At 42.9% G+C, this 24,579-nt stretch overlaps 1 protein-coding gene across 1 annotated transcript in view; it reads right to left on the bottom strand.

The window, feature by feature from the left end:
* ANO4 (anoctamin 4) overlaps positions 1–10,242 on the bottom strand; it is a 445,216-nt gene extending 434,974 nt beyond the window's left edge. Inside the window, exon 1 of the mRNA XM_036866241.1 lies at positions 10,220–10,242. The gene's annotated coding sequence lies outside the window, so the exon portion shown is untranslated. The remainder of the gene's footprint in view (positions 1–10,219) is intronic.
* Between the last annotated feature and the right edge of the window lie 14,337 nt (positions 10,243–24,579).

Here is a 24,579-nt window from a genome sequence, read left to right as displayed (position 1 = left end):
TGTTTTTTTAGACACGAGGAGGTTGAGCTTTAGTGGAAATATCTATGTGGAAATGTCTGGCAGTAGACTGAAAAAAACAACGGAAATGAGGATTAGGAGACATGGGACCAGAGTTGTAAATCTGGAACTCATCCACATTGAAGTCACGCCTGATGCCCAGGAATGAACAATCTACTTAATTGTCATAAAATGATAAATCCTCTAAAAGTTACAATACTGTCTAATGCTTATTGGCAATGTGCTAAGGGATCTATCAGGACCACCTCATTTAACCTCACAATAACCCTGTCAGGAAGGTACTAATATTCCCATTTGACAGATGAGGAAACCAAGGCTAAGGGACATTATTACTTCCGCAAGGTCAATAACTACACAGAAATAACAGATTCAAGCCCAGGCTCATCAAAGACAACATGGGTGCTCTGGTCCCCTGCCTCGCACTGAGAACACAGGCAACAAGAAGGATTCTAGGAGATGGAATCGGGGTCTGTTTCCCCCACAAATCGCTCTTAGGTTATTTATTCCTTTCTGAACAATTTTTTATAGAGGGATCTCAATGGACCAGAATGCACAAGGAAAGGGACATGCTGACACCCTTGAGAACATGCTGACTGGACTGCTTGAACTCTTCTTGGTCAGTCACCTTCCTAAAAGGTAAGTGGAATACAGTGAGGTGAGTGATTCTTTCTCTGGTGAGGGCTATGGAGCCTCTGAAGATAATCACAGAGAACACAAATTCTCAATGTTCAGAACTGCAATGAAGCCACAGCTACAGTGGAGGCTGAACTGAACGCTACTGACCCCAAGGCTGCCTCCGATCCTGTTTGTTGGACTAAACCTCTGATGTTAGTGTGTTTATTTTGTGATCAATACTCTTGGATCTCCCATAGCTCCTAAGAGTGTACTGGGGCATAGAAATGAAATTCTAGGAGGCACCATTTGAATTGATGTTCCATTATGTTTTTATTAAAAATGTGAAAACGTATTACCTCCTACTCACACCAGAGAATCCTTTTACAAGAAGAATAATTACAGGACCATGTTTTCCCTCGCCTTGTTGTTTCATTCGGAAACTTGTTTAAATGCCTCTTCTCTTTCCATATTCCCAAGCTCCTTGGGAGTCATTATACAGAGAAGGGTGTATAATATATATCACACACTGTGAAAGCGTTAGGCTTAAAAGTCCCAAGGAACTCTGGACTCTCCATAATTTCAGGTTTTACCATTTCTTTCATAAAATGATAGCTAATTTATAACATATTCTTAATTTTGAAAAAATATTGTTCACAGTGCTAAGAAGCCACCCCCTTTTTTTTTTTACTTTAGGAAATTACCACATCATTTAATACAGAAGTGGAGTTCATTAGCAAATATATTAATTCATGTCATTGATACAAATGAGCTATGATAAGATCTGCATAATTATGATGGACTAGAAATGGACCAGCCTAAATTTAAAAGCAACAATGAGGTCAGAGTATTTTGGGTGGTTGGTTATCCAACCATCCAAGGGAACACCTGGTGTCCAAGTGCCCAAGAGGCAAGTAACAGGAATGTCACACTGGTAGCCTACTCACTCTCCCTCACCCACCATCCTGTCCCCAGGTCGGGGGTTGGGTAGAAGCAGGGGTCCCAGCTTTCTCCGAGTTGCATGCCAACACTATCACCCACTAGCCCCCAAATCCTAAACAGAGACATGTAAGGAACACTCAAAATTATAGGCTGTCTTGAGAAAAAAAATGATGTTAATCAACTTTAAAGTTCTTAAATCTTTCATACATGAAAAAATGGGAGTTTACTATCAGAAAATAAGGAGCTTTCAGGACTTCCCTGGTGGTCCAGTGGTTGAGACTCCACGCTTCCAACGCAGGGGGTGCGGGTTCGGTCCCTGGTCGGGGAAGGCGCGGGTTCCATCCCTGGTTGGGGAACTAAGATCCCACATGCCATGCCGTGCAGCCAGAAAAAAAAAAAAAAAAGAAGAAAATAAGGAGTTTTCCAAGGGTCTCATGGATAGGTAGAAAAATTTCAGAAGGTGTCACTTTTTCTGTTGATTGGATTTTTTGGCAATTCTTCGGTCAGGACATAGGTTCCTATAAGGAACTACATTAATAGGAAGTCCAGAAGTGTGCTGTTCTCTTAAATGGAATTCCCTCACAAATGAGACACTTCTGTGTGAGATGACTATCCTGTAAGAGAAGGACGGAAGTACAGGAGATGAAAGAAAACAAAAAGAGCTTTTAAAAAAGAACTGCTAGACGACTCAGAGATGTCCTCCCTCCAGTACTTTGAGTATAAAGTTGTTAATTATTTGCTGCTTTTACTATAAATATTTTTAAAGTGCTTTGTACTGGACAGACTGTGGGCAGTGGACACTGCCTGATGACTGTGCTGAATCCACCCTCCACCCACACCCCTTCCTCCCAACAGAGTCACATTTTGTTTGGGAATTCATCCTGCTCCCATGCAGCTTGTGACTCAGGGCAGACAGACCTCACGCTCCCTGACCTCCACGTGGGCCATGATGGGTGTAAAGACCACGATCTTATCTCCCTTGTCAGTGATTTGCTGAAGGGTGGTCATGTGACCAAATCCCACGCAATGAGATAGAAGTCTCTGAGGTGCTTCAGGGGAAAGTTTCAGCTCCTCAAGTGAACACCTGAGGAAGGCACCAAAGCTCCTTTCCCTCTGATCACTGTTGTGCCTGAGTGCAATTCCTGGAACCACGGCGGCCTTGGGGCCGTCATCAGGAAGATAGATTTTCCCAGGAAGGCAAAGGGGAGAAGGTCTTTCACAACATCATCGAGCAGCCTACTCAACCTGTCCTCCCAACAGGCCTTCCTATTATATGAAGTAATAACTTTCCTTATGGTTTCAGCCAGTTTGAGTTTGTTGAAACAGAAGCAACATTCAAGGGCCTTTCAGTTGTCCCATCACCTTCTGAGAAAACTGTGTGACATACCCACTGCCCCTTCAGAGGTGACTTCATAGGTCAGTAAGAACCTGTTATATGAGTTTCCTAGGGCTGCTGTAACAAAGGGTCACAAACTGGGTGGCTTAAAAAAAACAGAAATTTATCCTCTCACAGTTTTGGAGGCTAGAAGTCTGAAATCAAGATTTCAGCAGGGCCGTGCTCTCTCTGAAGTCTCTAGGGGGAAATTTGTTGTCTGCCTTTTCCTGGTTTCTTGTTTGTTTGTTTGTTTGTTTTTTAACATCTTTAGTGGAGTATAATTGCTTTAAAATGGTGTGTTAGTTTCTGCTTTATAAAAAAGTGAATCATCTATACATATACATATATCCCCATATCTCCTCCCTCTTGCGTCTCCCTCCCACACTCCCTATCCCACCCCTCTAGGTGGATACAAAGCACTGAGCTGATCTCCCTGTGCCATGCGGCTGCTTCCCACTAGCTATCTATTTTACATTGTACATATGTCCATGCTACTCTCTCACTTCGTCTCAGCTTACCCTTCCCCCTGCTTGTGTCCTCAGGTCCATTCTCTATGTCTGCGTCTTTATTCCTGTCCTGCCCCTAGGTTCTTCAGAACCACTTTTTTTTTTTTTTTTTTTTAGATTTCATATATACGTGTTAGCATACAGAATTTGTTTTTCTCTTTCTAACTTACTTCACTCTGTATGACAGACTCTAGGTCCATCCACCTCACTATAAATAACTCAATTTCGTTTCTTTTTATGATGCAGTAATAGTCCATTGTATATATGTGCCACATCTTCTTTATCCGTTCATCTGTTGATGGACACTTAGGTTGCTTCCATATCCTGGCTATTGTAAATAGAGCTGCAATGAACATTTTGGTACATGACTCTTTTGGAATTATGGTTTTCTCAGGGGATATGCCCAGTAGTGGGATTGCTGGGTCATATGGTAGTTCTAGTTTTAGATTTTTAAGGAACCTCCATACTGTTCTCCATAGTGGCTGTATCAATTTGCATTCCCACCAACAGTGCAAGAGGGTCCCCTTTTCTCCACACCCTCTCCAGCATTTATTGTTTGTAGATTTTTAGATGATGGCCATTTTGACTGGTGTGAGGTGATACCTCTTTGTAGATTTCATTTGCATTTTTCTAATGATTAGTGATGTTGAGCATCCTTTCATGTGTTTGTTGGCAATCTATATATCTTCTTTGGAGAAATGTCTATTTAGGTCTTCTGCCCATTTTTGGATTGGGTTGTTTGCTTTTTGATATTGAGCTGCATGAGCTGCTTGTAAATTTTGGAGGTTAATCCTTTGTCAGTTGCTTCATTGGCAAATATTTTCTCCCATTCAGAGGGTTGTCTTTTTGTCTTGTTTATGTTTCAGCTTAGCTGTGCAAAAGCTTTTAAGTTTCATTAAGTCCCATTTGTTTATTTTTGTTTTTATTTCCATTTCTCTAGGAGCTGGGTCAAAAAGAATCTTGCTGTGATTTATGTCATAGAGTGTTCTACCTATGTTTTCCTCTAAGAGTTTGATAGTGTCTGGCCCTTCATTTAGGTCTTTAATCCATTTTGAGTTTATTTTTGTGTATGGTGTTAGGGAGTGTTCTAATTTCATTCTTTAACATGTAGCTGTCCAGTTTTCCCAGCACCACTTATTGAAGAGGCTGTCTTTTCTCCAATGTATATTCTTGCCTCCTTTGTCATAGATTAGTTGACCATAGGTGCGTGGGTTTATCTCTGGACTTTCTATCCTGTCCCATTGATCTATATTTCTGTTTTTGTGCCAGTACCATACAGTCTTGATTACTGTAGCTTTGTAGTATAGTCTGAAGTCTGGGAGCCTGATTCCTCCAGCTCCATTTTTCTTTCTCAAGATTGCTTTGGCTATTCGGGGTCTTTTGTGTTTCCATACAAATTGTGAATTTTTTTGTTCTAGTTCTGTGAAAAATGCCATTGGTAATTTGATAGGGATTGCACTGAATCTGTAGATTGCTTTGGGTAGTATAGTCATTTTCACAATGTTGATTCTTCCAGTCCAAGAACATGGTATATCTCTCCATCTGTTTGTATCATCTTTAATTTCTTTCATCAGTGTCTTAGAGTTTTCTGCATACTTTGCCTCCTTAGGTAGGTTTATTCCTAGGTATTTTTTATTCTTTTTGTTACAATGGTAAATGGGACTGTTTCCTTAATTTCTCTTTCAGATTTTTCATCATTAGTGTATAGGAATGCAAGAGATTTCTGTGCATTAATTTTGTATCCTGCTACTTTACCAAATTCATTGGTTAGCTGTAGTAGTATTCTGTTGGCATCTTTAGGATTCTCTATGTGTAGTATCATGTCATTTGCAAACAGTGACAGCTTTAATTCTTCTTTTCCAATTTGTGTTCCTTTTATTTCTTTTTCTTCTCTGATTGCTGTGGCTAAAACTTCCAAAACTATGTTGAATAATAGTGGTGAGAGTGGACAACCTTGCTTTGTTCCTGATCTTAGAGGAAATGGTTTCAGTTTTTCACCATTGAATACGATGTTGGCTGTGGGTTTGTCATATACGGTCTTTCTTATGTTAAGGTAAGTTCCCTCTATGCCTACTTTCTGGAGGGTTTTTATAATAAATGGATGTTGAATTTTGTCGAAAGCTTTTTCTGCATCTATTGAGAGGATCAAATGGTTTTTCTCCTTCAGTTTGTTAATATGGTGTATCACATTTATTGATTTGCATATATTGAAGAATCCTTGCATTCCTGGGATAAACCCCACTTGATCATGGTGTATGATCCTTTTAATGCACTGTTAGATTCTGTGTGCTAGTGTTTTGTTGAGGATTTTTGCATCTATGTTCATCAGTGATATTGGCCTGTAGTTTTCTTTCTTTGTGGCATCTTTGGTTTTGGTATCAGGGTGATGGTGGCCTCGTAGAATGAGTTTGGGAGTGTTCCTCCCTCTGCTATATTTTGGAAGAGTTTGAGAAAGATAGGCGTTAGCTCTTCTCTAAATGTTTGATAGAATTCACCTGTGAAGCCATCTGGTCCTGGGCTTTTGTTTGTTGGCAGATTTTTCATCACAGTCTCAATTTCAGTGCTTGTGATTGGTCTGTTTATATTTTCTACTTCTTTCAGGTTCAGTCTCGGAAGGTTGTGCTTTTCTAAGAATTGGTCCATTTCTTCCAGGTTGTCCATTTTATTGGCATATAGTTGCTTGTAGTAATCTCTCATGATCCTTTGTATTTCTGCAGTGTCAGTTGTTACTTCTCCTTTTTCATTTCTAATTCTGTTGACTTGAGTCTTCTCCCTTTTTTTTCTTGATGAGTCTGGCTAATGGTTTACCAATTTTGTTTATCTTCTCAAAGAACCAGCTTTTAGTTTTATTGATCTTTGTTACTGTTTCCTTCATTTCTTTTTATTTCTGATCTGATCTTTATGATTCTTTGCTTCTGCTAACTTTGGGGGATTTTTTGTTCTTCTTTCTCTAATTGCTTTAGGTGTAAGGTTAGGTTGTTTATTTGAGATGTTTCTTGTTTCTTGAGGTAGGATTCTATTGCTATAAACTTCCCTCTTAGAACTGCTTTTGCTGCGTCCCATAGGTTTTGGGTCGTTGTGTTTTCATTGTCATTTGTTTCCAGGTATGTTTTGATTTCCTCTTTGATTTCTTCAGTGATCCCTTGGTTATTTAGTAGTGTATTGTTTAGCCTCCATGTGTTTTTGTTTTTAACAGATTTTTTCCTGTAATTGATATCTAGTCTCATAGTGTTGTGGTCAGAAAAGATAATTGATATGATTTCAATTTTCTTAAATTTACCAAGGCTTGATTTGTGACCCAAGATATGATCTCTCCTGGAGAATGTTCCACGAGCACTTGAGAAGAAAGTGTATTCTGTTGTTTTTGGATGGAATGTCCTATAAATATCATTTAAGTCCATCTTGTTTAATGTATCATTTAAAGCTTGTGTTTCCTCATTTATTTTCATTTTGGATGATCTGTCCATTGGTGAAAGTGGGGTGTTAAAGTCCCCTACTATGATTGTGTTACTGTCGATTTCCCCTTTTATGGCTGTTAGCATTTGCCTTATGTATGGAGGTGCTCCTATGTTGGGTGCATAAATATTTACAATTGTTATATTTTCTTCTTGGATTAATCCCTTAATCATTATGTAGTGTCCTTCTTTGTCTCTTGTTTTTTCCTGGTTTCTGATATGGCTGGCAATCCTTGGTGTTCCTTGGCTTGTAGACATATCACTCTAACCTTTGCCTCTGTCATCACATGATGCTCTCCCTGTATGTATATATCTGTGTCTCTTCTCCTCTACTTACAAGCAGGACATGAGTCACATTGAATTAGAAGCCCCACCCTAAGTGAATATGACCTCATCCTAACTTGATTACATCTGTAAAGACCCTATTTCCAAATAAGGTCACAGTCAAAGGTACCACGGGTTAGAACTTCAATATATCTTTTGGTGGAACAAAGTCAATTAGAAACACCCTGACATGGTGGCCACAGCTGACTAGACCAGGGAATGGTACTAGGCCCACAGCAATTTAACAGGAGTGACATCCAATGGGAGTCAGATTACCTGGGCTCAAATCCCAGCTCTTACTACCCATGTATTCTTTATTACTTTTTAACCTTTCAAGAACTTAGTTTCCTCATCTGTAAAATGGGGGAAATAACAGTATCTATCACATGGGATTGTGAGGATTAAATGAGCACAGAAAGCTCCCATATGGTCCTCACTGTTTACCCCTCCACTTTCACTGACAAGTGTCTTAATAGAGGTCTCTACTCACAGCTCATCATTCCTTATTCAGAGCCTTGTAAGCTGGCTCCCCTCCCACCATCCACTGGCATGGGATGTCACCAGGGCAGACTTTTAACTTTAACCCTCCTCAGTCTCCCCTTCTAGAAATTCTCTGGGCATTTCAAGAAATGTACTTGCTACGTTTTCCTACCACTGCCGTTATTTCTGTCCTAATTGTGCTTCCCCCAAAGATTGGTCTTTGACCCTCTACACACTCAATATACTGATGCTCACTCTTATAATCTCATCCTCTTCCAAAGATTCGACTGAACTCTCTGTGAAGAGAATGCCAATATCTTCATCTCCTGCCCATTCTCTCCACATTTCCAACTTCCTGTGGGTCATTCTGAGGTGGGGGGTCTCACTGGGACCTCAAACCCAACACACTGGAACCCTAGAGCCATGCAGTCCTCTTCCTGACCTCTGTATTTCAATGAACGGCTCAGACTCCCTGTCAACCTGACTCAAAGTCTCAGGGCACACTGTCTGAGGCACATCCAGGCAATGACTAGTCCTCCTGGCTCTTCCATGCTTCTCCCTCCAGACCTGCCTCTCTATCCCACTTCCCAAGTTCATTACTGTCTCATGTCAAGACCACACTCAGAGCCACTTACTCCGTCATAACGCCGGATTCTCGCACATGAAATCCATCCTGTTCACCACCCGAATAACCTTTCATACATGCATTCATCCTGTCACCCTCCTACTCTGCACTCTAAACGACCTCCCACTACTTAACAAATGTCCTTAGGAATGTCATTTTAGGTTATTTAGTGTTTTCAAACCAGGGTCCATGAACTCTCCACAGAGATTTTTAAGTTGTTTTCATTTTTCATTTAAAAGTCAATTTAATCATTTAAAAATGAATATGTGCATACCATGGACCAAATTTTGCCACTTAATTTTAGTGCCTGAGTTTGCTTTTGTGTTTCCATCAAGTTGGCACCAGTTGATACACTTAATGAGAAGAGGAGAGAGATGGGAATGTCAAGGTGCATCCATAGCAAACAAAGATCCAATAATCTCACCTGAGTGAGCATTAACAGAGATTTCAGAGTGGGTTGAACAGAGAGAGGTGGTGGCACAGCAGAGTTACCATAAATACTGTAAATACTGAGCTCAGTGCAAAGAACCTTCACTGCTGCAGCCAGGACCACATTGCATTACAAGCAGTGACTGCATTTCAGCAAAATAACAATGCCCATCATCTTAAATTAATGTGGTGAATTTGTGGTTGTTTTTCTTCTCAGTGTTTTAAATTTCATTTATAAATTTGATTTGATTTTTATGGCTATTTGGAAAACAAGGTGTCTATAGTTACATTTTATGTTGGAACATACTTAGGTATCCTTGTAATAATTTAAATCCATTTTAGAGGCTCATAATTATTACTTCTTTTTACAGGGGTCCACATTGCTGGAGTCTAAGAAACCATGACACTGTGTTTCAAAGCATGAGCTTGTGTCAAACAGACCTGGATTGGAATCCTAGGCACATCCATTTCTGGCTGTAAGGCAAACAGCAAGTTTCCTCATCTGTAAGATGGGGAAGTGACAGTACCTTCCTCATACAGTCCCAAGTAAAATAATGTATGTCAAGGGCCAAGAGCAGCTGACAAATGCTAAGTGCAAAATAAATGTTAGCTGCAAGTATCACCATTATTCTTTTTTTCCCAAGTCGTAGCCAAGATTCTGAAATCAAGAAAAGTTTGAAAGGAAGTGGAAAGGAGAGGAAAGATTCAGCAGACAGAAAAATAATCATGGTCACTCTTCCCTTTTTGACCAAAATAAAACATGTTTAAGGATGAGCAGGAAGGCGGCTGGGAGAGTGCTAGGTGAACACAGTATATTCTGCCAGGATCCTACCATCTCCATAGGGGGGGGTCCCTCATCCAGGGGGAAGGGATAGAGAACCACACGCTCCAAACTGCAGACTTCAAGTTTCTGAGAAGGCCATGGGCTATGACATGGAATTTTATTTCTGTGAAGTCAGGGGACAGGACAGCTGGCACACACAGAATCCCCCAAAGCATAGCTAGCATTCAGTAACACTGATTTGTTATTTTATGCATGTATGCATTAACTTACACTTATGGGAAATGTACATTTTCTATTTGCAGTTGTGATATAAATTTTCTTTTTAAAATAAATGAAAATAAATCTTAAAAAGTCAGTTTTAATATTAAGTACATAATAACATAGGTGATATACAAAAGAAAGAGAAAGCAAATGAAGAAAAGTTGGGAAACCTGTGTTTTGTTTTGTTTTGTTAATCTCTCTGGATCACATTTCCTCCATCCATCTCTATGCAAAAGCAATAAGGATCCACAAGAGGGCACCCCAACAAGGTGAGCCCACAAGTATTTGCCCTGATTCTGAAAATAAGTTTGATGCGCTTACCCTTTCTACTCACTCCTTCCATAGCCCTGCACCCCCAACCTTTATAGGCAATAATAGTTTTCATTAAAAACTGGCACAGTTGCTCACCTATGGTGATCTGGCTGACACAACTGTAGTAGCTGCCCGTCGTTGCGGAGGAAAGGTTGTAACTCCCACTGCTTATATCTTTGTCTGTTTAAGAAAACAAAAGAGGAGAAGGTTAATTACATCCTGGTAAACACCATGACCACAAAGTAAATATATGACTGCTGGTAAATAAACCAGCTGTCTGTGTCTGAGTATCTCATAGTTATTCATTGGTTCATTCATTGACATTTAGGGAATGTTAGGTGCCAGGCACTTGGAACATTTCAACAAACAACCCAGACTGTCACACAGGCAATTTCAGTTTGGTGTCACTTTATTATAATGGAGGGAGGGTGCTGGGGGAGGGTTGCAGGGGAAGTTGAGGAAACACCTGACCCAGACTAGAGGGTATCAGGTAAGGCTTCCTGGGGGAAGTGAACTAGGCAAAAGGGGGAAGAATTGAGGGGAAGGATCCAGGCAGAGTGCTATCGTCTTGTCTGGAGAGTCGGAAGCCTCTGCTTCATGAGTTAGCAGCTGAACACAGCACAAGAGAGGTGCACAGCCGCTGGACTACGAGGGGTCTTATAAACCACGTTAACAAGTTTGGATGTTGCCAAGAGAGCAGGATCCCATTTTCATTTCAGAAAGATCACTTTGAGGCAGCAAGGAGAACAGTCAGGAGGAGGATGAAAGGAGAGGCAGAAAGACTCCTTTACGAGGCCACTGCAGTCATCCTGATGAGAGATGGTGGTGGCCAAAGCATGGGAGGAGCCGCCGTGGAGACAGAGAAGTGGGTGCAATTCCCTGCGAGGCTCGAGTGCAGCCAGCTGCACTGCAGTCGTCACTACCGTGAGCAGACCATGCTCCCGACAGAGGGGCAAAGATGCCACAACCTCCCATCCACACGGCACCTTAGCATTTTCAGCCACACCGTCTCATGCACGGCGTGAAATAGGGCGAGCGTCACCCCACGTCTCTGATGGAAAAGCTGAGGCTCCAGGCAGCCGAGCACCTTGCCCAAGGTCACACGACAGCATGTGGCAGAACAGAGCTCAAATCGAGATCAGAACTGCTTCAAATTGTTTATGAAGAAGGCAGGGCATACGTGATCTAAAATATCAAAATAAATACATATTGTCTAATATAAAACGCTACAGTTTACACAGAGTTACTATAAGAATGGCTGCGAAACTGACCTGAAGGAAATATTTGAATATTACATGTTATGTGATACCAGGAAAACTTTGAAACTCTGATCTATAATGATGAAAATTAGAGGTCCGAGGGAAAGAAATAATTAAGAATGTCAAACGTAGTCAAACAGAAAGCGTTTCTAGAAACGTACTGAGTCATATTTTAATGAGAGAGCAATGCGGATTTTTAGAGAAGATGGCTTTGCAGATGAACATTCTAGGAGGAAAGAACAGCAGGTACCTGGACAGAGAGGGCAGGAAATGGGAGTCATCCGCCGGGGTGTCCGGATATGCTTGTGGTTTGAAAGCAGCTAGAAAGTATTGACAAAAGCAGGTAATGAGCCAGAGGGCGCGGAAGTAGTGGGGGCCCTTAGAGGCCACATCAAGCCCACTGTAGGTCCACAAACAGGGAGGTAAAAAAATATTTTAAGACTATTTTTATTGTGGGGAAAATTAATTCGAGCAAGTGCATGTGGCCAACTTCTCCTCTAAGAAATATTCCCAGACCATCCCGCATCTCTAGCGGGCTTCCGGGAACAGTAGACACACCTCCAACAGCACTGCGCATGCGAGATTGCACTCGTTTTATGGGTATCCCAAACCATGTGCAAACCTGTCAAGGGCAGGTCCACACGTTTTTCAGTTTGTTATCTCCAGAGCTTAGTGCTTTGCCTGGCATAAGGTGAATCCTCAATATATGTTCGTTGGTTGAAGGAACAAAGGAATGCATGAAATTAAAGAAAGGATAGCAAATGACCATTTCCCCTTCCTATTAGTTATAACTTCAGTAGAGGTTGCCGTGATCAACAAGAAGGAGCATTGGGCTTGGAGTCAGCACAACTAGGGTTTGAAGCCCCAGCTTTGCTGCACATGAACTCCTTGAACTTGGTCAAGCTGTTGACTTCCTTTAGTATTGGTCTTTCCATCTGAAAATGGTGACAATAATGCTTATCTCACTTTTTCTGGGCTACGGGTGGGGAGGTGGAAGAGGATGAGGCATGGCTAATAAAAATAAGTCAGCTACACAAAATGCACAGTTAGCAAGTCATTCCGTATATATTTGTGGAATCAGCTGAATCAACAAAACCCAGACCTAAAACATATCAAACTAACTTCTCTAAACTGGTCATTCCTAATTTTTTTTTAAACCCTTCACTAATGATCTGTCCTTAAAAGATTTTGGAAGGGAGGAGACCTCCCAGGGACAATGTCAATGGCATCATAGGGGGGGAGGGGGGTGAAGGGAGAGATTCAAGAGCCACAGAAATGGCTCTGAATGGAGAGAAAAGGAATGAAGAAGAAAAGCACATTGAGAAATCAGTAATCAATAAAGAAGCAGAATGCTTGAATTAGGAATGAATGCTTGGGAAGAGGCTGTGCATACATTTGAACAGGAAAAACTACTGAAATTTGACTTGAATCTGAATGGTAAAACTAGGGCATAGTTTGGGTGGCAATATTTTGAAAAGACTCAAAGAGCAGAAGTACAAAGACCTGTGGCAGTTTTGGTACAAAGTGACTCTGTAAAGGAAGGTGTTTTCCTATATAAGAATTAAAACAAAAATGTTAGATTTTTGTGGGAGGGCTTGACTATCCATTTAATCCTTTAGGAACCAACTGTAGTTAAAAAAACAAAATCAGGTACCTAGTGGAAAAACTTGAGACTATGAATGAGGTTAATAAACTTTGTGGGTTCTGGAGTCAGTATCCAGATTAGATACCTGGTTCCAACCCTTGGGCACAATACTTTATCTCTACGGGGCTCTGTTTCCTTGTATGTACAATGCGAGTAATAAAGGCACTTACTTTATAAAGTAGTACACAGAAAGTGTCTAATTAGTGTTAGCTATTATTTTTATTTTATACTTAAAAAGAACAAAGATACGCATAAAATGGAATACCATATAGCAAAGGAAAAGAATGAAGCAAAGCTACACAAAATACTACCAATGGATCTCACAAACATAATGTTTAATGAAAGAAGCAACACCCAAATGATATATGATTCTATTTATGAAAATTTCAACAACAAAACTAAATTGTATTGTTTATAGATGCATATATAAATGGTAAAACAGTAAAGAAAAGTAACAAAATAAGTAGCACAAAGGTCAGCATGGTGATCCCATTTGGTGAGGAAGAAAGCAGTTTGAAATTGTGAAAAAGTACAGGGAGTGGGGGTAGGTTCTATGGTGCTGGGAATGTTCTATTCTTGACCTAGGTGGTGGTAACACAGTATTCATTTTATAACTATTTGTTAAATTATAAATTTGTCTTGCCCACCTGTCTGTATGTACAATAGCTTTTTTAAAGAAGCAAAGGGGGCAGAAATCACAGTAGGGCAAATTAGGAATGCAAATTCTGCAAAAAATGTCTAAGAAAATGAGATGGTGGTGGATTCATACAACAATAGTCATCAAGTACTTACTCCTTGCCAGGCACTATGCTAAACATTCATTATTTCATTTACATCATTATTGCATTTGTGCTCCAAAACAAATCTTTTAAGGTAGGTGTGATTATCCCACTATCCAGATGAGGAACTAGAGGCTCACAAAATCAGGGAACTTGCCCAGAGTCACACTTCAGGGAAGTCACAAAGCTGGAACTAAAACCTAGGTTTATCTTACACTAGACCAATATTTGAGAACAGAGGCAAAGACAGAGGAGGACAGATTAACATCATAAGCTGTGTTAGGTGGATTCCTGTTGTATCTGGTGCTACATCTTTGACAGTCATTTATCTGATGAGGTTCGGCAGGGAATGAGATAGACATCATCTCGGGAATTCTGTTTTCAGAGGCCCACTTAACAGAAACATGTGACAAAATTAACCCAATTTTCTTTGTCTCAAATTATTTTGGGTATACTTATAAACAGTATGATCTTATAACCAAATAAAATCAGGCCCATCTCAACATTCAACTTATCTTTCATCTTAACCACAGCAAAAAACGCAGGTACCATGCCTATTTTCATCTTTCCACTGAATGCAGAATTCTGGTAGATATGTAGGCAAAACTAAACAAAAATTGTCAATGTAAAATGATAATTATAATATCTAATTTGGGAAATTTTTTAAAAGAAATACAACTAAAATGCAAAATAATCATAGTATACAAAGCCAGGCGCTGGGTGCTCAAAATCAAAGTATTATTCAGGGGAGAGGTTAACATATTAAATTTAGAGTTAGAGAAACAAAATGTAATGAATATGTGTAGAATTTGTTAGGTAAGATTTAACCACAAGTAGAAGGGTAATTATTAAAATAACAGAAATAAACTATATTTCCAAGCCAGTCTGCTGTGCTGGAGGGGGTGGGAGACAGATGGTGGGGAAGAACGGGAGAAAATATTTAACAAAAAAATTCTACTTAGATAAGGGAAATAAATGAGAATTAAAGCATAGGAACAAAACAAGACAAAGAGAAAATCTGAAGTAAAATGGTAGAATTAAGTTCAATTACACTAGTAATAACAATACATGTAAATGGTCTAAATTTGTTATTTAAGAGATTGTGAGATGGATTTGGAAAGCAAAAAGAAAATCAACTAAATGCTATTTATAAGAGAGACACATAAAATATAAGGACACAGAAATGTTGAAAATAAAAGATATAAAAAGATACAGCAAGCATTAATCAAAATAAAGCTAGAGTAGCTATGTTAGTTTTAGATGAAAACGGCTTTAAGACAAAAAGCAATTATTAAGGATAAAGACGGTCAATAAATAATCATAAAAGGTTCAGGTCTGATTCTTCAGGAAGATATTAAAAAATGTTACATCTGAGTTATCTGAGATAAAATAACCTCAAAATATACAAAGCAAAAATTAATAGAGCTACAAGGAGAAACTGACAAATCCATCATCAGAGGGGGAGATTTTAACACAATAACTGATTGGTTGAGCAAGAAATGTTTGGAAAAATACGGAAAATTTGAGACTGCAAATCACTTGGGTATCTTGTTAAAGTGAAGAGTTGATTTACTATCTCTGGTGTGGGCCTGGAATTCTGCATTCTTTTCCATTTTATTGAGATATGACTGACAATTGTGTTTCTAATAGACTCCCAGGTGGTGGCAATGCTACTGGTCTAGGATCTCCAGGTCCTGGTAAAATCCTCCCCTGGAATCCACAATCCACAAAGCCTGGGAAAACATCTCACCGGCAAGAAAGGAAGGACAAATTAAAAAAGGAAAAGAAAATGTTTTCATTAAACCCTTAAAAACATATTAGAAGTCTGCTTATACATATGGACGGATGAAACTCAAGAATTACCAAACAGGGCTTCCCTGGTGGCGCAGTGGTTGAGAATCTGCCTGCCAATGCAGGGGACACGGGTTCGAGCCCTGGTCTGGGAAGATCCCACGTGCCGCGAAGCAGCTAGGCCCGTGAGCCACAGCTACTGAGCCTGCGCGTCTGGAGCCTGTGCTCCGCAACGAGAGGCCACCATAGTGAGAGGCCCACGCACCGCGATGAAGAGTGGCCCCCACTTGCCGCGACTAGAGAAAGCCCTCGCACAGAAACGAAGACCCAACACAGCCATAAATTAATTAATTAATTAATTAATTTAAAAAAAAAAAGAATTACCAAACAGACAAATGATGCATAACTACTGACTTTACCAAAAAATTTACCATACAATTCCTTTAATTACTACCCTACACAAGTGTACTGGAAATACCATTTAATTTACAAAATACATATTTATTGTGCAGAGTGAGCTACAACTGTTTACCGCATCTGGTTTTTTTTTTTTTGTCTTTTTGTAAATCACTTAAAATTGTTTATAACAGGCTCTAGAGAATCCAGTAGTAAGAAAACAGAAGTGTGGCATGTGTGTGCATATGTATGTTCCTCAGAAATATTGGTGTGATTTATTCTATGTCTGCTGTGTATTTTATAGGCTTACAGAAAAGTTAATATTCAAGTCCAACCCTTTCCTCCTAGCTGTGTAGCCTGTATCTCATCACCTAAGCTCCCTGGGCCTCAAATTCCTCCTTTACATTGTGACTGAAATTCATTCATTTAGAAAACATTGAGTGCCTAGCACATACAGTAGATGCAGGCTGGCACCAGGTAGGAACTGGTGCCTTGGAAGGTCTCCCCTAAGGTGTTGATGAATTAATCAAAGTGTAGAGAGTGTGCTTCACTCCACAGTGCTTTCCCTACAGTAATGACAATAAACACACCAGAGTGCTGTGTACTACATTGCTCTAGGACTTTCTAGGTTTTCATAACATTTTAACCTTTGCTCTTTAATGTAACTCTGCAGCAGCATTAGGAGACAAGCAGGGCAGGGACCAGCTGTGATAGTACTAGGAGTTGTTCCCTCCTCTGCGTCTCCCACTGGACCTGAGCTAGACCCAAACCCCTGGAGGGCAAGGCCATCCCTTATTCACCTTCTGTCCACAGTGCCTAGCTCTGCCTAATGCATAAAAAGCACAATAAATGTTTGCCAAAGACTCTAGTAAGCTTTCAAATACTATAGTCACCATTCCTGCATTTTAAACACTGGGCCTGATACTCATTATCTCAGCTTCCCTTTGATTCCACTCTTGCAGGCACAGTGGCAAAACACCTTGCAGGAACCCTAATTAGAGAAAAGCCTTTCCTTTCCTTTCTTTTCTCCTTGTACCTATTTGATTCAGTGTTGAAAATCCCACATTCTTTTTCATTTTTTCCGGAAGGTAAAGATCCATGCCTCATCATTACAATGTAAGATTCATGAGAACAGTTTTTAATTTTGTTTTTACTTCCAGAACCCACAACAGTACCTGACACATAGTAAGCACTCACAAAACATATGTTGAATTGTTTGTTCTAGAAACTTCCTTGGTAGCTACAGATTGTTTGTCTAGGACTAAGTTCTAATAGAAAAATCCACATGCCTATTACAAAGAACATCATGTTTTAAAGGAAAAGATTAAAGTGCTCCTTCACAGGATCAAAATAAAATTTTAATTTTGCCCCAGAAAGAAACTTTTAAAGTGTGAAGGGCTGAAGGTCAAAAACTAATCTGTGTAGGCTTTGCTGCAACTTCTTAATCAAAAAGGATCCTAAATCAATGTTGATCATGAGTGTCTGGATTGCATAATGACAAGCATGCCAGGTGGTAGAGGGCAAAAACAAGAGAAGTCCTCAAACAGCCCCTTGGATTTATTTTGCAGCTAAAGCATGACTTCCAGCCCGTTAGCATACATCTCATTTCACCACGTAGTGTGGACACTTTTGCTCTTTTGTTCATTCTTATTTTCTGAAGCGTAAAGGTTCTATTGCTTATTTGCAATAGGAAAATGAAGTTTTAAAAATGTGTGTGTGGTGTACTACCCCTTGCTAGAGTCCATTCAGTCCTTCAGTCGATCAGACAGCCAAGGATTGCTCACCCAGCATATGCCAGGTGCTGGGCTAAGCACCAGGAATATAAAGATAAAGATGTAGTCCTTGGCCTTTGGGATTCTACAACCCACAGAGAGGAGTCCTCATTACAGTACAAAATGAAAAGCTGTTGGGGAGAGGAGTACCCTGAAAGGTTCCAAGAGAGGAACCCAGTAGGATGGGGAGGTCAAAGGAGAGGGGGAGTGAGCCTCATAAAGGAGGAAGGGGCTGTGTTTCAGAGCATGGGCCAAGGTTCAGATACCTGAGAAAACCAGGTGCAATCAGCCACGCCCAGCCACCTCCCTCCCTATAAGGTGGGATGCTGGGGCCGAGGGCAGCAGGAAAGAAGGATGGTCAGCTTCTGAAGGGCCTTGTTTGCCAACCTAGGGAGGTTAGACTTTGACCTGTAAGCAGAGGGGAGCCCTTGGAGAGTTTTAAGCAGAGGAATAACAGGATCAGATTTGCAACTGGAATCAGAGAGGTGGGGAAAGAGGCAGAGAGACAGCTGGGAGGCTGCTACCGCAGTCAAAATTGGCAGTGACGGTGGCCTCGACCAGCATAAGAGGAGGGGGCAGGAAGAGGAGGAAACAGAGCAGAAAGACTTTAAGGAAGAAGAATCAATGGGACTTGGTAGTTGAGAGTATATGGGCTGGGAGAGGCGGTTGACAGTAATAGCTATGCTTACTGAGTACTCGCTATGTGTCACTCATATGCTCTTACAAGTGCTGTTGCATTTAAACCTCAGAGTGACCCCATTTTACAGATAAGAAAATTGAGGCGCAGGAGGTGAATTGGTTTGCCCAAGGTCACTGTTAGCATATTCTGGTAAGGGAGGACTCAAAGACGACTCCCAGGATTCTAGTCTAGGTGACTGGATAGAGCACGCTGGCCCCTGCCAATGTCTCCTGTCTTGGATGTCATGCTCCACCAACACCATGCCGCTGGCAGCTGCCTTTATGCCCCCTGCCATCTATTCCCTTCATCTTTGTTCATGCTGTTGCCCCTCCCTGGAATGTCCTTCTCCCAATTGGCCTTTTAACATCGTCTCCTCCAGGTAACTCTTCCTGACCTATCCCTCACTCCCCCCATCCCCTCTCCCGCAGCACTGCATTATAAATCTCTTTAGGAGCCTATTTCCTCCAGCTGACTGTGCTATCCTGAGAGAAGGAGTGAGGTCTCATTTATTCTGGTATTCCATGGTCCAGTAGCTGGAGCTCAGTAGCTGGAGTGATTCTATAGGACACAGGTATGGGAGAGGAATTCTGTTTTGGACACAATGAGTTTGCAATGCCAGAGGAGTATACAGGTAAAGAAGTCTAGCAGACAGCTGGGTAGACAAGCATAGCACATACAAGAAAGAAGTTCTGAGTCGGTGATTTCTATTTAGGAGTCACCTGAATAAAGACAAAATGACAGGTGAGGAAGTTATGTCCTAGGCTCTCATCTCTTTGCTTCGCTCCATTCTGTGTTGCATGGTTAGGCTTGGCTCTTATTACACCCCTCTCTTATACCCCCTTCCAGTCAGAAGTCCTGAACTTCTGGTCATCCACTGCCTTTTAGCCTTTGCTCAAGCCATGCCTTCTCCCTGGGATTACCCATACAGCTGCCCATACGTGGTGAATGTCTGCATGAACGAGCACATTTTCTCCTCTTCCTAACTGCCTCTAGCCCCAGGCTCTTCAGCCAAACTCTCCAGCCTGCCTTCAGGCCCCCCACTCATTAAGTGAGACTAAGTAAATTCTTCTACCTTTCTGGGGCTCAAGCTCTTCAAGTGAATACAGGGCTAACATTGGACCAGTTTCTTAAAGATGGCTGCGAGGGGCTTCCCTGGTGGCGCAGTGGTTGAGAATCTGCCTGCCAATGCAGGGGACACGGGCTCGGGCCCTGGCCCAGGAAGATCCTGCGGAGCAACTAAGCCCGTGAGCCACAACTACTGAGCCCGCGTGCCACAGCTACTAAAGCCCACGCGCCTAGAGCCCGTGCTCTGCAACAAGAGAAGCCACCACAATGAGAAGCCCGCGCACCGCAACGAAGAGTAGCCCCCACTCGCCGCAACTAGAGAAAGCCCACGCACAGCAACGAAGACCCAATGCAGCCAAAAATAAATAAAATAAATTTTTTAAAAAAAAGATGGTTGTGAGATTTAAATGAGCTAATTCGCATAAAGTGCTGTTGTTACTGTTTGCGTCCCAGCATAGCCCACACTTTTGCTTACAACTTTGGCACCCCAGTTTACAGGCCTCCTGCTAAGAGACCGACTCTGCCCGCAGGGCCATTGTCTCTCATTTAGTAGATGTCTAATCAATGTCATCCAAATGTTTGAGAGTGAGATTATAAAGCCAAGGACAGAACCCAGGCAAACACCAACATAAACAGACGCAGGAGTCCACAAAGAAGAAGCCTTTTAAGAGGCAGGAGGGAAATGAGGGGAGAATAGTTATAACAACAAAACTGGCTCTGACTGCATTTCCTTCGTCTTCTACTTGCTCTCTCTGCTCTCGCCACACTGACCTTCCAGCTAGCCTTGAACATGACAAACTCATTCCTGTCCCAGGGCCTTTGTACTTACTGTTCCCTTTGCCAGGAATGCGCTTTCCCCGCATAATGACATGGCTTGTTCCTTTCCTTCATTTAGCCCTTCCCTCAAATATCTCCTCAGAGAGGATTTCCTTATCTGAAAGAGCCCCCACTGTGCTCCATAAGCTCCTCAGGCCCCTAATCGAGCCTCCTCAGATCCCACGCTGACAGCTCAATGCCAGGCGGGCAGGTCCAACCACAAGTCCCTTCCTGGTGCAGCCTGGGACACGGCCCCCTGTGCCTTCTTTTGCGTGGCCAAGAATGAATCAAGTCCCGGTCCCTTCTCTCTTGTCACCCTCCTTGGTCTCATGCACGTGGTTACATAATGAGCTAAAAGCATTTAAGAACCTAAACCATGTAAAGAACAAGGAAAGAAAGATGAGTGGTGAGTACGAAAGGCTGAGACATTTAAAATCCAGAAGTTTTAAAAGTGCATCATCCATTGGACATATATTTATTAGAGGACATATCACAGTTATCGATTATCCTAACCTCATTCCACATTTCTAGAGGATACCTGTCTAGATGGTTGCCCGAAATAAAAGTTCATGCCAAAATACAGAAAAAACAAGTTCCAACATAGGATCAAAAAAATGCATATTTGGATGGGAAGCTAATGAGGTTTAACTGGAGGCTTCTGCTAATGAAATGCATACATAAGCCAAATTTCTCTCTCTTCTTAGGAACCTAAAACACACGGTCTACACTGTAACTGTTCATTCTCTTGGCAGCCCCTGTGCTAAAGACAGGATTAAGGCATTTATTAAATCAGTCAAATTAATATAAAAATTGAACCCTCTAAATTCCAGACAAGAAACTTAGATCATCCCCCATCATGATATCTAAACCCAAATTCAACAGAATTGAAAGGGGACTTTTTTTAAAGCAGTTCAATTTTCAGAGAGATGAAGGTTCCAGAGCTGGACCAAACTCTCATCAGAAAATAATCTCAGCATCCAGTGGATGAGGAATAGATTGAATGTGCTTGGTTTTGCTTTCACCAGGTTGAAAACCCTGATGGACTAATTTACCTTGTCGTGTCTTGGGTCACATCGCTACAGACCAAGAAACTAATGTGCACTTAGCGGCCAAGTGTATTCACCACTTTAGGGATGGGGGAGGGAGAAGAGTGTGTCAAAAATATATTTAAAATAGCACAAATTCTAATTGAGATATTTACTTAAATCTGTCTCAGTTCCCTTTAAGGTTCTAAAGAGAAACCCGTGTAATTCTTAGTTGCCAAAAAAATGATCTGCCACCTTTTTTCCTTTAATTACTGAAATATACTTGCTTTTCAAAAACAATTCACTCCTTCTGACTCCATTTTCTCCACCTGGGTGCCCAATTAAGCTTTTAAAGCGTCTAGAAATTTATGGAACTGATTATTATGTAAACCTCTTACTGACAGTATCCACAGGATGGTATGTGAAATCTAACATCATGTAAAAACCAGAAGTTAGATCCTTCTGATAGAAAAAGGTGTAAAAATAGGTTTCTGCCAATGAATATGACTAAAAAACCGTCAGAATGTTGAATTATCCCCAAATGGTAACCCAAGAATGACAACATTATGTATTAAACATGCAGCAGGGGCAGAACAACCCAAATCCCAGCAGAAAATGCCCCGAGTTAAAAAAAAAAAGGCCACTAGTATGCAATTTGTAATCTGCTCACAATTTGTTAGGTTCCCAAGTATCAACTGCAAACCCTCAGAGCCACCTGAGTGATCATTTTACACAGTTTAAATCCCAAGAAAAAGAGACTGACCCCTTTAACCTTGGGAAAATGAGCAGGGGACATCACTGGTCTGGAAAATGAAGCCTCCATGCCAAAGGGCAGCGATTTCCCTCCCACCAAGCCCTGGCTCAGAGGTGTCCACGCAGAACATTCCCCAACAATTGCTCAGTACCTCCGCGTTTAAAACGCCAAGACTAGATGTTATCACAGCAACTGCTTGCAAGCCAGGGTAAGGGAGGGAGGTCTACTTGAGTTTCCGTCTCCCATAACCCGGTCTCGGCAGCATCTCTGATAAAGGACTAAAGAGAATTGCTTTTTCCACGCAAGCAGAAATGTTGATTAAAAAAAGGCTTGTTGGCTTCCCAAGTGTCTGGGATTTCTAACTGAGTCTGAAACCTTCACACTGTGATTTCATTTTCCTTCAGAACTGTACAATGCCTTTAAAATAATGATTAAAAAATATATTTCTTTAACAAAAAAGGGGGGAAAGGAATGTCTTCTATTTCCATGCAACTTTTATTTCCAAGCTGATTATTTTTGTATTAAAAACATATTTTGGTGCGTGTAATTTAACCCCATAGCATCTGTCAGAGAGATGTTCTCATCTCTAATTTACAGATGGAGATATGCAAGAACAGAAAAGTTTAAATAACTTGCCCAAGGTCAGTCAGGGACAAGATATGCAAGGACTGAACGCAGATCTAACTCCAAGCCTCACACCGCTAGAAAAGGACGCAACACCCGTGTATACCTTCCCCTCGGTGGTCTGAAGCGAACGGAATTTTACTGGAGTGCCAAAGCTCGAAAACACCTAAATTTTAGGCGTTTTTACTCCACCGACTCTTTCTACAAACCCCCCCTTCCCAGGTTCCAGGCAGCCTCGGTCCCCCAGCCGCAGGCCAGCGCGCGCCGCAGCCGGCGCCCTCCCTTCCAGACCCTCCCGGGAGCCGAACCCCGAAGTTTCCCGGGGTGATCAGACGGCTCCCGGGTCCTGCCCGCCCCCGGAGCCCCGAGAGCCCGCGACCGCCCGCCGTTACCGTATGCCGTGAGCGAGGCCATCCTGGCCCGCGTCCTGCCCAGGCTGGCCAGGGCGTCGGCGACAGCGGCCGCCTGCGCGTGGCGCCCCCGGACGGCGGGCGTCCCACCCCGCGAAGGCATGCGCTCGGCTCCCGCGGCGCCCGGCCGCCCAGCTCCCGAGCACGCCCAGTCAGCTCGCCGCGGCCGCCCCGGAGAGGTGCCGGCGGCGCGCAGACACCCGGGGCCAGGGCGTGGGGAGCGAGGGCGCCAACAGGCCGCGGCGCTCCGGGTCCCGGCGGGGATTGAACCTGCGCCGGAGGACGCGCGGCCCGGGAGAGGAGGGGCGAAACGGGCGGTGGGAGGGGCCGGGCGGACGCGCGAGGCTTCTGCGGCCCCAGCCGGCTGGCGGCGGGCGGGACCCTGGCTGAGTCGACGCCGAGCCGGGTGGCCCTCGGGGCGGGGGCGACAGGGGTGACGCGGGCAGACGCGGGATCGGGAAGTCCCGAGCGCGCCACGGCTTCCGGGACCTCGAGCCTTCAGCTCCCTTGCTAGGGAAGTTCCCCTGGGGAGCGTGCCTGGGGATGGGGGGCGGGGTCCGGCCGCCTGGGACTCCAGGGTGCGATTCCCAGCCCAGGCGGCAGTCTCGAGAAGGCTTTGCCTCCGAGGCCAAAGCCCGGGGGCGAGTGGCAGCTCTGCCTTGAGGACTTTTATTAATAAGTCCTTGACCGCTAAGTACCGAGTTCTGACCCCGACAGTTCATACCTGTCCCAGCAGCAGCAGCATCCTGTCACCTTTATTCGTGCGTCTCTCTCCCCACGAGGCTGTGACCAGTGTCCTATTCCACTCTGAGTGCCCTGCGCCTCGATCAGGGCACGGACTCATACATTATTTGTCGAAATGACTGACTGTCCGAGCCCCTTGCTCGCCCTCGCTGGAAGCCTACCCATCCTATTGTGAGAGTTCTTTGTTTTGAATCAGGGTCTGGAAAATGGGGTACGAGAAAGAGATCCAAGAAACCAGTAGTATCCATGGGGATGGGGACAAGAGAAAAGGGGAGGCCGCCTAACGCCCCCCTCGGGTTCAGGCGCACCCGAGGCTTTGCAAGTCCCAGGTGCAGAGTCGCGAAGGCACGGTGAGGGCCCTCGGGGCTTCCTGACGCGGGGCTGACTTCCTGGTCACCAGGGTATCTCGGCCTTGAAAAACTCCAGCGCCCAACGAATTGCGGGGCGATGCTGTCAAGGCTATTTAACCGCGTTTGGGCTGTGCCCACCCTGGTGGAGGCACAGGGAGGGCAGAGAAATCTGGCTCAGGCAAAAGAGGGCATTTCTTTAGCAAGGTTTCCGAGCGCCCCTCTCGCCACCGCCACTGTCCTTGGTGCTCGCCGGCCTATCCCAGGTGTCAGGTTTTCGCACTTGCGACCTTCCTCCCCTCCCGTCCCCTCCCCTCCCCTTCCCTTCCCGCACTCCGGCTCTTCTGGGA

The sequence above is a fragment of the Balaenoptera musculus genome, chromosome 10 (genome assembly GCF_009873245.2).
Source record: "Balaenoptera musculus isolate JJ_BM4_2016_0621 chromosome 10, mBalMus1.pri.v3, whole genome shotgun sequence".
Taxonomy (NCBI): Eukaryota; Metazoa; Chordata; class Mammalia; order Artiodactyla; family Balaenopteridae; genus Balaenoptera; species Balaenoptera musculus.
This window is presented reverse-complemented; position numbering and strand designations above follow the sequence as displayed.